The 14,837-nt window shown below is 54.7% G+C and overlaps 1 long non-coding RNA gene across 1 annotated transcript; it reads right to left on the bottom strand.

Moving 5' to 3' along the window:
* Positions 1-694: 694 nt before the first annotated feature.
* LOC122173477 (uncharacterized) lies at positions 695-13,278 on the bottom strand. Its single transcript, XR_010592835.1, has 3 exons — positions 11,333-13,278; positions 2,021-5,535; positions 695-1,367 (listed from the first exon to the last, which is right to left on the bottom strand). It is a non-coding gene; the product is annotated as an uncharacterized LOC122173477 (long non-coding RNA).
* Between the last annotated feature and the right edge of the window lie 1,559 nt (positions 13,279-14,837).

The raw sequence follows: 14,837 nt of genomic DNA, 5'->3' as shown, positions 1-14,837 counted from the left end.
TCGGAAGGGGTATTTCTCTATGGTTCTCCAGGCGCTTGTGGATCACCATGGGCGTTTCATTGACATTTAACACAGGCTGGCCCGGAAAGGTGCATGACGCACGCATCTTTCGGAACACTTGGCTGTTCAGGAAGATGCAGGCTGGGACTTTTTTCCTAAAGCGGAAGATCACGGTAGAGGAAGTTGAAATGCCCATTGTGATCCGTGGAGATCCCGCTTACCCATTAATGCCGTGGCTCATGAAACCCCTACACAGGGAGCCTTGACAGCATCAAGGAACGGTTCAACTACAGGCTGAGCCGGTGCCAAATGACTGTGGAGTGTGCCTTTGGCCGTTTAAAGGGCCGCTGGCGATCTCTGTATGGGAAGCTGGACTTGGCTGAAAACAGCATCCGCGCGGTTATGTCCGCGTGCTGTGCCCTCAATAATATTTGTGAAGGGAAGGGTGAAAGCTTCACTCAGGCATGGACCTCCGAGGTTCAACACCTGGAGGCTGGATTTGCACAGCCAGAGAGCAGGGCTATTACAGGGGCCCAGCGCGGGGCTGCAAGGATTAGGGATGCCTTGAGGGAGCAATTTGAGGCTGAAAACCAGCAGTGATATCTGGTGCCCTGCAAGGGAGTGAAGTGCAGTAGTTCCAATCTTTAGGAATCAGTGTTTGCTAAGCAGACTTGCAGGGCCTGTTTATTTCCTGGGCTAAGGAATCTTTTACTTTATGCAATAATAAAGAATGTTTTCAAAGCCAAAAAATCCATTTATTGAAAAGAAACAAGGGGGTGGAGTGGGGAACGGTACAATCACAGATTCGCGTCTGTCCTGTCTGGTGTGCTGTGCAGTGAGTGCTGCACTTCAGGATAGCTATACTGCATGGTGATGGGGGTTGAGTGCAGAGGGTAAGGGTCGTGGTTTTCAGGGCTGGGTGGTGAAGATACTGGTGTTGGAGGCAGCTGGTGGCGTGAAGAACACGGAAGTTGGGGAAAGTGGGTTGGAGGTGACAGTGGGGCACAACGGAAAGAGTTTTGGGACAAGGGCTGTGTGTGGGGGGGGGCGTTTGTGTTTGCGGTACTGCTCCTCTTTCTGCATGGCTACCAGCTCTGGGATAGCGTCTGCTTGGCGCTCCAGGATGCTTATGAGCCTATCAGTGCTTTGCTGCCGGTGCTCTGTGCTTTGCCGCGGGTGCGCTGCGTTTTCCTGGCGGATCCTGCTTTCTCTCTCCCTCCAGTTCTGTGCTTTCTCATTCTCTTTAATAGATTGCTGCATCACTTCTTGCAGCATGTCTTCTTTGCTTTTTCGCGGTCTCTTCCTGAGTCTTTGCAGTCTCTGAGCAGGCGATAAGAGGGACGGCTGAGGTCTCAAGGTTGATGCAGCTGTATAGGCAAAATGCAGCAGTTAACAGAGGCAGCATTGTTTATACCAGACAGAGTAATGATTCCCCCCGCACTTAAGGAGTAGAAAACACACAGGGTCTACACAATAGCATAATTTTCCCGTCCAAAACAGAGCACACATATCTCACGGGAGCCTCAAAATGGTAAGGGGGACTGATTGTTTCAGGGCTGCTCTGTCCTCTGGGTTTTTGTGCCTTGGGGAGAGTCAACAGCTTCAGGGGACACCTACACTGAACACTGTCCCAACATTTTCCACAGGAGTTCGTCCTGGACGATATCTCGCTGCTGAGGGTGACCTGGGAAGCAAGGGAGGGTCTTCTACTGCAATGCGGCTTCCGCCCTGGCCCCTATGCAGCTTGCCTGTGTGCAGCAATGGTCCCCTTGCGGCACAGTGGCGCGGACACGTTAGCCTGGCTGGGACAAGGACCACGGTGGCTCTCCCGATAAACCTGCGCAAACGCATTGCACACGTTCTGCATGAGACATTCGAGGAGATTACCAAGGCCGGTTACCGCGATGTGATAAACCACATCAATGCACTATTCCACATCTAGGCATGCATGCCTAACCGTCCTCTCCCAAAGAGCCCGGACCGAAAAAATTCCTTCCCGGGGGAAAAAAATACCGCTTACCTGGAACCTGCTCTTCTGTTTGTCCTCCACCAAGTACTGGCCGCTGCAACTGGCTACCTTCCTCCTGGCTCGAGAAGAGCTCCTGGCTGCATGGCTCCAGGGATTCCGGGGTGTCTCCATCCGGCCCACCACCATCACTCCCGTTTTCCTCCTCCTCTTTCTTCCCCCCCCCTCCCCCCACCAGCTTTGAAGTGTCCAGGGTGGGGCTCGGAGTGGAGGTGGGGTTAACCCCAAGTATCGCATCCAGTTCTTTGTAGAATCGGCAGGTCGCGGGAGAGCACCCGAGTGGCCGTTGTGTCGCGGGCTTTGCGGTAGGCACTCCCCAGCTCCTTCACTTTAATCCTGCACTACAGGGTGTCCCGGTCATGGCCCCTTTCCATCATGTCCTTTGATACCTTCCTGAAGGTATCGTAATTCCTATGGCTGGAGCGCAGCTGGGACTGGACAGCTTCCTCCCCCCAAACACTGATGAGGGTTCGTTTGGCGCGTGGAGGCATGGTCACCTGGAAAGATTTGCTGAGAGCACTCCACACCACGCCGGGCTGAGCAAACAGGAGGGGGATTTTTAAAATTCCCGGGGAATGTAAAGGGCGGGTCACATGGTTGGTTACCTGAGGCCAGGGCAGTAGAGTTTGAACTGATGACCAGAGTGGCTAGAACAGGCATTGTGGGATACTGCCGAATACTTCTGGAGGCCATTCACAGCGCATTGGTCGGCCACACTGGCGCGGCAGCGCTGCACTCGCTATTCCTCTCGGAGAGGTGGAGTACATGCAGCGCTGCGACCACGGAGATACAGCGCTGCAAATGCCTTGCCAGTGTGGACGGGGAGTGAGTTACAGCGCTGGGGGAGCCTTTACAGCGCTGCAACTCGCAAGTGTAGCCAAGGCCTTAGAGGTTTTTAAGGTCAGGCTTGACAAAGCCCTGGCTGGGATGATTTAGTTGGAGATTGGTCCTGCTTTGAGCAGGGGGTTGGACTAGATACCTCCTGAGGTCCCTTCCAACCCTGAGATTCTATGATACACTGCTCTGAGCTGATCCGGTGCTGCAAACAGTTCAGGCCAGTCTCAAGCCAGGGCCTGTCTGGCCTGGGGGAAGGACACGACCAGAAATGGCACCTGATGATGTGGGCACCACGCCTGGATGTTCCTGCCAAAATATTCAGTGCACCAGGTAATGATATTTCCATTACAGCTCTCATTAGGCTTCAGGGCCAACACCCCAGAGCTGGCTGAAGGCTGTTCCCAGGTCTCCGGGGCTCCATTCTGGTCTGGCTGCGCACCGGCAGCTGCCGTGGCCAGCTCATGGCGGGACGCTTTGCTGTGCAGCCACTACATTGTTTTTAAAACTGCATTTTGTAAAGGTTTAAATGCTGCAGCCACTGCTGAGACAGGAGCCTGGGCCTAGAGCAGAGGTCTCCAAAGTGGGGTGCACAACAGGATCCTTGGGGGTGCATGACAGGAGGAGCGCCGCCGGAGCAGTGCCCCTTTTTTTTGCTTCGACAGTTCGGCCGGGAGCAGGGGGTGCATGCTCAAATTTTTTACTGATGGGGTGAGCGATCAAAAAAGTTTGGAGACCGCTGGACTAGAGGCCTGGCTCAGTCTGGCCTCTCACCAGATCAGGACCCAGCTCAAGTACCTGACCTTGGCATAGATACGGGGCCGACTTGCTGGGGGACTCGGGAGGAAATCCCCGAGGGCAGGGGCAGCAGCAGTCAGGGACCCCCGTGAGAATGGCACAGCCGTACGAAGATGGGGGGGGGGGGCGGTGGGGGAGAGAGTCAGACCCTTCGGAAGAGCCGTGGGGTCATCTGCTTAAAGTGCCATGTTGTCGGGTCTGCCTGCTGCACTGCACCCTCTTCTTCTGCTGGGGTGGGGGAGCGTTAATTAACTGATCACTGGGTCCATGAAATAACGTTACCCTCCCCCCCAGCTTGGGAACCATCTCAGAAGATGCTGGGAGCTAGATCCCATAGGTGGGCGTCCTGCCCCATTAAAGTGACTCTGGGCATCTGCGTGTGAGCTCCAGAAGGAGTAAACTCTCTCCTGGCTGGAAACCAGTGTGAGCCTTTCCCCAGTGACACGCATGTGCGGCGTTTCCCATCTCGCTGACGCCGGCTGCCAGGCCGAGCGCTGAGCTGTGCCACAGACATTGGCGCCGGGCTCCTCTCACACCACGGCTCTGTCTCCACCCAGGGAAGCTGTTCTGTGCACTGGCCACAAGGCTCTGACTCGTGCCTGCCCAGAGTTAGTGTTTGACACCATTACACATGCTGAACTTCTCAGGCCCCGTGTCCGGCTTACACCCCGGCCAAAGGAAGATGCTGTTCCAGGGGGGAGCTTTTCATTTCTTAGGCCTGATTCACGTCCTGCTGGGCAAGAGCTCAGGGCACTATTACGTGAGATTCATTTCTCACTCTCTGACTTGGCCTGATGCTGTGCAGTGTCATGCTGGGGCTTGTGACGCTCTCCCAGGCGGTGAGCAAAGGAGCAACACTAGAGAGTGGGAGGTTCTCACTGCCACGGCTCTGCCTCCCATCCTGCACCCAGGGAGCTGCACATGTTAAAGTTGCCGACTGAGCTGAATGCTCTACGCTTCCCTGGTCTCCACAGGGTGATTTATCTGAGCCCGAGGTGCCTGTCCTGAGGTTCCCAGTCCCCTTGGCCTGGCCCACGTCCCACCCTGAGCGCGGACAGCTGGGACACAGCACTGTCTCTGCTCCGGCTGGACACCTCTCCTGTGGACGAGTGTGTGCTGAGCGCTGACACGGGGGAGATCCAGTGGCTCCTCGTGGGACAGAGCGTGAGATGGGCTGGGGCCCAGCGCTCTGCACACGCACAGGGTGTTTTGCTGTTACCTGTGCTGAGTTTCTCCCTGGTCTTGTGTCTGGCTCTAGCCCAAGGTTTCTCAGAGGTGCGCAGCCCCCTCGCATACAGAGTGCATGATTCACGCTGGATTAGTCAGGGCCTGTCCCGGGCTGCTCTAATGACACTCACAATATGGCCTGTGAGCCTTTCACGGGGGGTGGCTCCCAGCGGGCAGGTCTGGCTCACATCCTGGAGGCTGCCAGCTTTGCTGTGTCAGCTCCATCCCCACGTGCGGCTGCCACCTGAGCTGACCTGCTCCTTACTCACCACCAGCTGTTCCATGTGCTGGGCTCCTCAACCCTCCTGCCTTACCCAGCCCCAGGTAAGCTGAGAGGAGCCCAGTCTGTCTCTCTCCGATCACACCTCCGGCTCTTCTCCTGTGCAGCCAGTGATGCTGGGACTCTGTGAAACAGCCAAAGTCTCTCATTTTTCACATGCTGCCCGGGGGGATGGGGATGGGGATGGGGATGCACGGAGCTGGCTATGTGTATTTTCCCCAGACAGCGCTGCCTCCATCACTGCTGGTGTGGCTTGGACCCTCCCTCCAAGAAGCAAGCAGCCCGTCACCGTAATCCGTCAGACTCCCAGAGCACGCCAGCGGATGCACTCCGAGTGCCTCACAGCCATTAAGTCATCTTCCCAACATGCCTGCGAGCAGAAAAGAGACCAACACGGATCACTTCCTGCAGCACTGGAATGCAGCCACCTCTGGGCTGGAATGTAACAGCTGTTAGCAGCGCACAGCAGCACTGGGCAATGGTTAATGGGCAGGAAGCAGAGAAGAACGCACCAGCCATGGGAAAGGGTGGGGAATTTAGGGAGGCGACTGGAATGGAGCTGGACTTTGCTCACGACACAGTCACCAGGGTTTGTGCCCGTTCCCCTACAGAATGCACCAGGGGATCGCTAATGACCATGAGTGGGCAGGACCTTTGGTTTTACTGCTCAGTTGGGAGATGGCTTCTCTGACACTTTGGGGGTTACCCGAGGTGCCTGGGGTGACTCAGCGGGAGGGAGCTCTGTCTGTGCCCCCAGGGGAAACACTCCCCAGCCACAGGTAACAAGCAACACACGCACTCGGCTCTTTTCCACTGCAAGTTACCCCTGCACTTTGCTGCATGGGCGGTGTCCAGTGCTAAGCACTGCAAGAACTCATGGGGGCGGGGGAAGAGGGGGGGGGGAAGCTTGTCAATAAGTACAGACCGTAGAGTGCATCTTAGGTTTTACCTTTACCTGTAACCTCGTGTTTCCAAACCCATCTCGTGGCTGGTATTTGAATCTCTCTCTCGCTCTGTTACTAGAAACCTGTCTAAGCGCCTTGTGCTAAGGAGGCTGTTGACCGGAGGGGTACCCAGTGAACTGGGGTGCCCTGTTTCCATGGAGGCAGCAGACTGATGTACATTGTGGGCGTCCATGAGATACGGCACCGGGCACTCGGGTGTAACAAAGTGGGGTGTATAAGTGTGACGCAGTAGGGAGTGGGGCGGACTGACCTGAGAATGTCGTCTAGTTTTACTGGGACTGTCTGCATTGGGGATGGGATAGCTGGGGATGATTTTACGTGAGAGTTACCTGAGCCAGGAGGGGGGGTGGTGCCAGGTGACACCTTTGCCCGGGGAACTTGACAAAGGGAGGGGAGGAGCTGGGGGAAAGGGGAGCGAGACGGCTAGAGGGGGTTTTGCTTTCAGTTTGGGCTGGATGGTGAAACACAGGGAACCCCAAAGCTGGGGTTTAAGCTCCCTAACCCTCCCAGAAGGACTTGACTGAGGGGTCCTGGTTGTACCTACACACTCTGCTTGGGACTGTGTTCCTGTCATCTAATAAACCTTCTGTCTTACTGGCTGGCTGAGAGTCACGGTGAATCGCAGGAAGAGGGGTGCAGGGCCCTGACTTCCCCCCACTCCGTGACAATAAGTTACTAGCCTGCAGAAGGACAGGGTGCCGCTCGGGGAGCCCAGAGCAGAGCGCTTGTGTTCATAGATCCCAAGGCCAGAAGGGACCATTGTGGTCATCTGTCTGACCTCCGGTATCGCACAGGGCAGCAACCTGCCCCACCATGATGCCCAGTACAGAGCTTTTAGAAACACATCCGACCTTGTTCTAAACACTGCCAGTGATGGAGAATCCACCCCAACCCTTGGGAACATGTTCCAGTGGCTAATGACTCTCCTCCTCATTTCCAGTGTGAATTTGTCTGGCTTCAATTTCCAGCCATTGGATTGTGTTGGACCTTTCGCTGCTGGGCTGAAGAGCCTGTTATCCAGTGTCTGTTCCCCATGGAGATCACCCCTGTTACCGGCAGCCAGGGGCTGGGGAGAGTTTCCTTGGGTGGGGCACAGACAGGGGTCTCTCCTGCTGGGAGCAGGCAGAACTGATTCACCCTAGACACCTCGGGTAACCCCGAAACAGCCTCACCGCATCTGTAACTGCACAGTGGGTCTGTGCCGACGCAGAGCTCAGAGCGCCACCTACTGCCTAACTAACACCCCTTCCTCCAGTACAAGCTGTTGGTTGGCACTCCGGCATCCAAATACTGCCACATACTCCTGGCCCAAACGCCCAGGGCTGTACAACGGCAGGTCATAGTATGACAGGGTGGGGGGAGGTAATACCTTTTATTGCACAAGAAACAAGCTGTTGTGCTTACGCAGAGCTCTGCAGGGCTGGGTCAGGTACGCGGAGTGTTCTGAAGAAGAGCTTTGTGTTCCAAGAAAAGATCTTCCCTCCCCCACCTTCTCTCGCTCATACCCTGGGACCGACACCACCGCATACAGGTCACAGGATGGTCAGCTTAGATGCCCGGAGCTGCCCCACTCGCAGAGAGAGTTGTACTGTTGAGTTTCCCATGGATTCTGTCCAAGTCACGTCCTCTGGACCCTACACTGCTCCTGCCTCGCGTCCTACCTGCATGGCTCTGGCCTGCCCCCAGGAAGGCCCATCTCCTCCTCTGCCTTTCGCTCCTCTCTAGAGAGTCAGCCCAGCCCCAGAAGAGGGGCAGGCACTGGGGGCATGTACAGTCATTCCACGGGGCGACTGGACTGTAGGGGCCAATCCTGCAGTTGCTCCGCATCCAGATCTCCTATTGACCTCGAGGAGAGGGGGAGGTACAGACCCAAGCTCCTTGGATCTGAACTGTGCCTTAGTACAGCGCCGTGCGCACACAATCAAAGGGGTGTCAGTCTCACCTTGCGCTCCAAGGAGCTCATGCTTCCCACGAGGGGTGGGTGGAGCTGGGGCTCGGTTGTCCCACCATTTCTGTGGGAGACCCATGAGTTTCTACAGATTAGCACTCACAATTGCAAGAAAACCTTCCGCATGGGACCCAACGCAGGCCTGAGTCTGCAGGCAGACTGGAACCATAACTCTGAAAGGCAGGAGTTGCTCCATTCAGAGCAGCAGCGTGTTAACTCTGGAGCCTAGTGATGACACTATGGCAACATGTTGACTGTATCATTTCTGGTCAGTTTCTCCAAAACACCCAGTGGCTCTGGGCTTGTGGACGGCGCTTGAGTAGAATACTGCCACTTACCCCCTTGCTCTGCCCACTCCCAATCTGAGCCCTAGCTCTCAGCCCATTGGAATGGCCCACCCAGGGGTGGCTCTTGGTGTCCGAACTAAACCGGAGTGTGTCACCCTCCCAGCCAGGACCAGCTTCCGGCTCTCACTTTAGTTCCAGCTGGACTGCAGTCTCTGGCAGGGAAACTCCTCTTGCTCCCCCAAGTACTAACGAGACTTTAGCCTTAAATGCCTTTTGCTTTAGCTGCCAAGTTCTTTTTCATAGACCTGATGTTCCTGATAGGAGACTCCCCCACTTGTCCAGCGCCCTGGGGCGGTGCCCACAGTTATTTCTCCTTTTCAGGTTACCTTTTGGCTCTCCACTTATCTCCTGGATCTCAGAGAACATCAATCCCAGAACTCTGCTATGCCCAAGGAAGGAAGGGCTGAAAGGGGAGTACTGCGGGATGGGGGGGGGGGGGGGGGAGGAAGGGGTTAAGGGAGGATAGAGTGCCTGACTGCTAATCTAGAAGAATCCCACATGTTCTCAGGCTTCTCCTCATTAGCCTGCACTCTGCGCGTGACCTTTCCATAGGAAGCTGTCCTCTGTTAATGACGCAGAGGCTCCAGATTGCATTTTCTGCTCTCAGGATGCTGCCAAGCAATAGGGTTGTTAGCCAGAGCTTGGCGTTTTGTAATAAATCTGGCTGAATTCAGAGGAGGGGGAAAGGGAGGGGAAATCGCCAGACTCACACGGAGGGCAGATGAGAAAGAAAGGGGAAATACCTCTGCCACAGAAACACCAAAGCAGTGTGTACCACTGATGCACCTGGACTGCCACTGGAACGGCCGTAGCTGGGTAGCAGCTGTTGGAGGGGCCAGCAGCGCGTGGCAGACCTGCTGAGCCACAAGGGCAGCCCCGGCCCGGCCCGGCTAACGACTCCTGTGCTGGGGCAGGCCGGGAGACTCACTCACCCCCGCGCTCATGGGAGATGCCATCTCTGCCAGCTGCACGGTGGGTCGCTCCTCTCCGCTCTAGTACTGGAGCAGAGGGTCTCAAACTGGGGGGTGCCCCGTTGGGGGGGATGCAGAATGTATTCGGGGGGGGGGCACGTGAGACGCTTTAGGAATAAAAACACGTACTGTGCACGTTTTACCCACAGCAATGAATAAGCAGCAACGCTGATTCCTCCAGACAAATCAGTGGGGGGTCTACTTCCACTGAGAACTCACCCGTTTTTCCTGGTTGGTCAGGGCATAAAGAGCAAATGTTGTGGATGCGTTCTACACGCCACCCTTACTTCTGCGTGGGGCTGCCGGTGGCACTGCCTGCAGAGCTGGGCACCCGGCCAGCGGCTGCTGCTCTTCAGCTGCCAGATCTGCAGGCAGCGCCGAAGTAAGGGTGGCAATACCATGACCCCCACACACACAATAGATTTGTGACCCCCTTTTGGGTTGGGACCCCCAGTTTGAGAAATGCTGGTTTATATCAAAAACAAACAATGATCTTGTCTTCGGGTACCAGGGGATCTCCGGGGAGCTGTCTCCAGCATCCAGCCCAGAATGGAATTGCTCTGCTCCAAAACCCAGATGCACCCGGCACGCTAGTAACAGCGGTGTGGTGGCAGGAAGTAGGGTTTCACTGAACTCTGCCGTTGCTCTGTAGTTAAAAGGCGCTGTTTGAATCAATGCCTTAGTGTTTTTAATATTTAGTGAGAGTTGCATGTTGACTATTTTTTTATCGGCCTAGCTACTTGTGTGTGTGTGTGGGGGGGGGCAGGCAGTAAGCTACTACAGACACGAGGGGGGCATGAGCCAATACGTTTGAGAACCACGGGGCAACGGGTGCGAGGGGGTATTCGCAGGCCTCTGTGCCAAATCGTGATACTAAAGCCTAGTCCCTGCAAGGAAGCAGCTGCCCTGTTCCCCGCCCCCTGTGGCTCACCAAACCTGGTGACAAACTGCTGTTCAGGGACATGGCTTCCCTGCACCTGGTCTCAGCCCCCTCCTGCACCCACTCGGCTGGCCCTCCCCAGCTGGGCTTGGAGATACCTGGGGAAGGGTGATAGGCCCCCAAGTTCCTGGGTTGTCCCGTCAACATGCTGCACTCTGCACATAGGGGGACTGGGCGGGATGGGCAGGCCCAGAAACACTCGCTGCTTGGGAGGGTGAATGGAGATTTACTGTGGCTGGATTAAAGCCATCACATGCAGGCACTTCCCCAGTTGCCTCCTGAGCCCGCCTGGGTAGGGATCTCCTCTCTGCACAGGGCTCACCCACGTCGCCCATCAACCCCTCCCTGCTGGACCCCAGCAATGCCGTCCATCTGGGCACGAAGCCTTCAGCACTTAGGAAACGCCAATGAGTTCAGAACACAGCAGTTCGTCTCCTTAGGAACCCAGGCTACCACGAGCACATCGACCCCGTCCTCCCCCCCGCACACGGCCGTCCTATAGAACAGAGTCAAGTTCATGGTCTCAGTCCTTATCTCCAAGCCTGGGCACAGAGAATCAAGAAGATTGACTAAGGCTCCTGGAGGAAGGCTTTGGTGGACAACGTCACTCCTCTGGCACCATGGAATGAAGATAAAGCTCATCTGTGTGAGAAACAGAACTTCCTCTGGGGCCGGGGCCAGTCCCAGCCTGTGGAGCAAACTCCCCCCAGGACTAAGGACAGTCCTACACCTCCCCACCTCCTGCTCCACGTGCCAGAGGCATTCCTTGACTTTGTCTTCTCTAATATACAGATAGCAATGCGTGCGTGCGTGTGTGTGTGTGTGTGTGTTAAAACAATCCAAACCCCAGCACTCCCCTGCACACACATCTCTTCCCAGGGAGAGGCAGAGGGAACAAACCCATGACAGATGTTAATGCATGGCTGGGAGGTGCTCAGACCCTGCGGTGATAAGTGCAATGCGAAGGTAGAACAAAGACACACACACACATCCCACCTTGCACTGGGCTCCTCTGATTCACCAACAGCTTCCAGGGAAAGGTTCAGTCGACCCCTCCATGCCCCTGTCAAGCACTGGGGGGCTCTTGCCACAATGAGCAGCTCCCCACACGGCCCAGACACCTCCCGTTCTAACGAAGACGTCACACTGCTTTCGCGCTGCCTCTGGGATCTGAAGATTGCCAGGCTCTGCATGAATAAATACCACTGAATGTCTGACCTCACGCCTCCCTGGCCCTACATCACGTCCTTGTGCAAACAGCACCCTCAGCACTTCCCATGACAGTGCGCTCAGAGTCCTTTTAAACCTGCGATTTTATGGAAAAAAAGTTTTGATTCTGGTCCTGGAATCTCCAGCACTTGTGTGATTGCCATGGGGGGGTTTCCAGTCACAGGCTAAGCTCCCATGTGCTGATGGAAAAAGCCCTGGCTTCAGGGTCCCGTCGCTCCTGTCCATGTTTGGGGAGCCAGGACTGATGGTGCGGGTATTGGCAGTAGGCTGGGACTGTTGAATTGGCGCAGGGGTTGGCATTTGTCTCTGGATCCCAATTCTTCTAGTGCTAACTCCTCGCCAATGGCTGATTAGTGCCCTAGAAGTGCCAGTCAGCCTCTCAGGCACTGGACTAGCGGCTGTGCTGCTACCATTGATTTTCAGGCTAATACTCCAATAGCCGAGTCTGTATCCAGCTACCGGCATCTCCATCTGCTTCATCGCGTTGGATTCCTCAAGCCCGAGAGCTTCTTTGCCTCTGTGCTGCTTTGCCCCGTGGGCTGGGACTCCGGCTTGGTTCCCAGCTGGAGCACTCAGAAGGAATTAGAAGATGCTGGTGAAGGACTTCACTTTAGTTTGCACCCGTTCATCTTTCAGGCTTCACCGTCTAGACAGGATCCTCTCCCCATCTCTCTTCCATAACATAAATTGTGCCCTCCCAACACGATCTGAATTTCCCAGGTCAGGCAGGTTTCTTAGCAGGCCTCTGTCTCCTGGGGGCAAAACAGCACTAAGATCTCCCCCCTCCTAAGACACTTTTCTTCTTGATGCTGATTTTCTACTATTTCCCCACCGTCATTTCCTGGGCCACCAGACTGTGGAGCTGGCATGCCTGTTCTCCTCCTTGTTCTGTACAAAGTAAAGCGGCGTTAGCGATGGAGACCAGCCGTGCCGCCAGAGAAGTGGAGAATAATTTGCACCGCTTGGTTTATAGAGTCCTTCCACGGAGACCGCTGCTCCCCAGTGCACAGACAGTCGCTTTACCAATAGTGCCCCAGTGTAGCTTTCAACAGGATTGCCTTGTAGACGGTGGGTGGCAAGGAGCCGTGCATCTCACCGTGTGCACACAGCCTCTTGAACAGCTGATCCTCAAACGCCTTCCCCTGGTCTCAGTGGATCTTTTTAATGGGAAGGAGAAAGCCTCAGTATGTTTTATAAGCAGCTGTTCCGCCTGATTTATTGGTTGTTGGGCAGGCCTTTGGTAGCTGAGTTGGGCTGTTATCACTGCAGTGGATTCACTCCCCACCCGCATCCTGTCGACATGGAGATACTCAGTGTGGAGGAGCGGCAAGGGGGTGCTGTGGGAATGCTTTGCATGGGCGCTTTTCCTGACTAGAGGGGGTTTGCCATTTAATGCACACACACATTGCTAATATAATGATCTCCTTCTTCCTCCTCCCCCAGAGCCAAGAGACCCTCTCTCTTGTTGAATAAAATCCACGGTCACTCCTGAAGTGAGCCCTGTTCTCATGGAAACAGTGTCAGCCCAAGGGCCCATGTGGTTCACGTAGCACACACTGGTGTTTGAATCCTACCAGTCTGTATAGCAGTTCTCCCTTCCTAATCCTAACTCTGCTCTAGTCTTGTATCAGGTGTCTTATAGCCAGGTTCTCCTCATACCACAATGTCCTGCTGAGCTCCTCAGCTAAACTCCTCCCTCAGGGTAGGGCTTTCCCCCCGTATCCTACCAACGGGCTAACGGGGAGGGGGGGGGAGGGGAGGGGGAGAGTGAGGGGCATCAGCCCTTCCTTCTTCCTTTTCAGGGACCCAGTGAACTTTCCCCTCTTGCTGGGATTGTATATATCAATCACGAGCATCCCCTGAATACTCCTGGGTGCTCTGCAATATCTGCCCCTCCATATTCAGGGATGTCTGGGGAAGGACGTCTGCACTGATGTTGGCTTTCCCAGGCCTCTTTCTGCAAACCAAAATTTGCTAGTTCTGGCACCCACCAATAGTCCGGGCCATTGAGCTTTGCCATAGTGATGACATATGTGATGGGGCTGTTGTCTCTGTAGATGAAAGCAGGTAGAGTAATAGTAGAAACACACCCTAACTTGTCCAGAAGCAGCCCATTTCAAAGCCAGGCTTCTAAGTGCCCTGACTGCAAGCTGTAGCGCTTTCTTGCATGGGTAAGTGATCGTGACCTGTAGACTGTTACAAGCTATCCCCTGGCCACTGACACAGCATTGCACTAGCCCCTTGGAGGAAGCTCTGGTGTGCAAAATAAATGACTGGTTGAAGTGGTGGTAGGTAGTGACAGGAAGTTGTGTGTGCCTGTAAACTGTTCACCAGATGTCCCAAGGTCTCCTACTGGGTTTCTGTCCATGGACTTTCTGGACCAAAGGTAAGTGTAAACGTCTCCTTTTCCTGTCTTCGGACTCTTCTTCTATTCATTAGGTCCTTTCAAAAACTCACAAAAGGGTTTAGCAATGCAATAAATCAATGTCCTGGCCTCGTGGGAGTAGCCCAGGACATCGATTAGGGTTTGTATCTCTTGGGCTCTTCCTGGTCTCTTTTGCTGCACACTTTGAATGTCCATCACATCTCAAGGGTCAGCTCCAACTCCTCCACTCTGTATAAAACTCCCCAGGAGTCAGGCTCTGTATGGATGTCATCAGACATACCAAGATTTAATTTGACCCCATAGCCTTGCAATCTCTCAAGTGCTTTTCTTACATCTTCCATGCATTGGTCCAACCCCTTGTTATGTACCAGGATGCCATTTAAAAATGAAAATCACATTTCATTCCAGAAAGCCCTCAGGCACTCATCCCACCAACACTAGAAAACTGCTGGTGTATCTGCCAACCCAAAGGGAATGCAAGTGCACTCAGGGTCCCCGTGGTGTCACAAATGTAGTCAGCCTCTGGGCAGCCTCACCCATGAACCCTTGGGGATAAGCTTTACCTTGATTAAGTCCACTGCCTCCCAAAAGCCATCTGGTATTGGTTGGGTTCTGGGTAGCGGGTATCTGGTATAGATTGATGGTGTAATTCTCCATAACCAACACACAATCTCTTTGTCCCAGCTGTTTCCCATGCACAAGCCCCCCCATCTCCCCCACTCTCATTAGAAGGGATTTCCAGATGCAGAACCATTTCTGAGGATTAGCCAGGGACAAATTGTCTCTTCGTTCTCTTGCCACTTACTTGTTTGGAGGTTGTTCATTTTAAGGCCTGAGTCATCAGTAAACACTGGAGAGTGCCGTGTGGGTGGGGGAACCTTGTGG

Source organism: Chrysemys picta, chromosome 15 (assembly GCF_011386835.1).
Source record: "Chrysemys picta bellii isolate R12L10 chromosome 15, ASM1138683v2, whole genome shotgun sequence".
Lineage (NCBI taxonomy): Eukaryota > Metazoa > Chordata > Testudines > Emydidae > Chrysemys > Chrysemys picta.
Note: the sequence above shows the minus strand (reverse complement) of the source record. Positions and strands in the feature narration are given on the sequence as shown.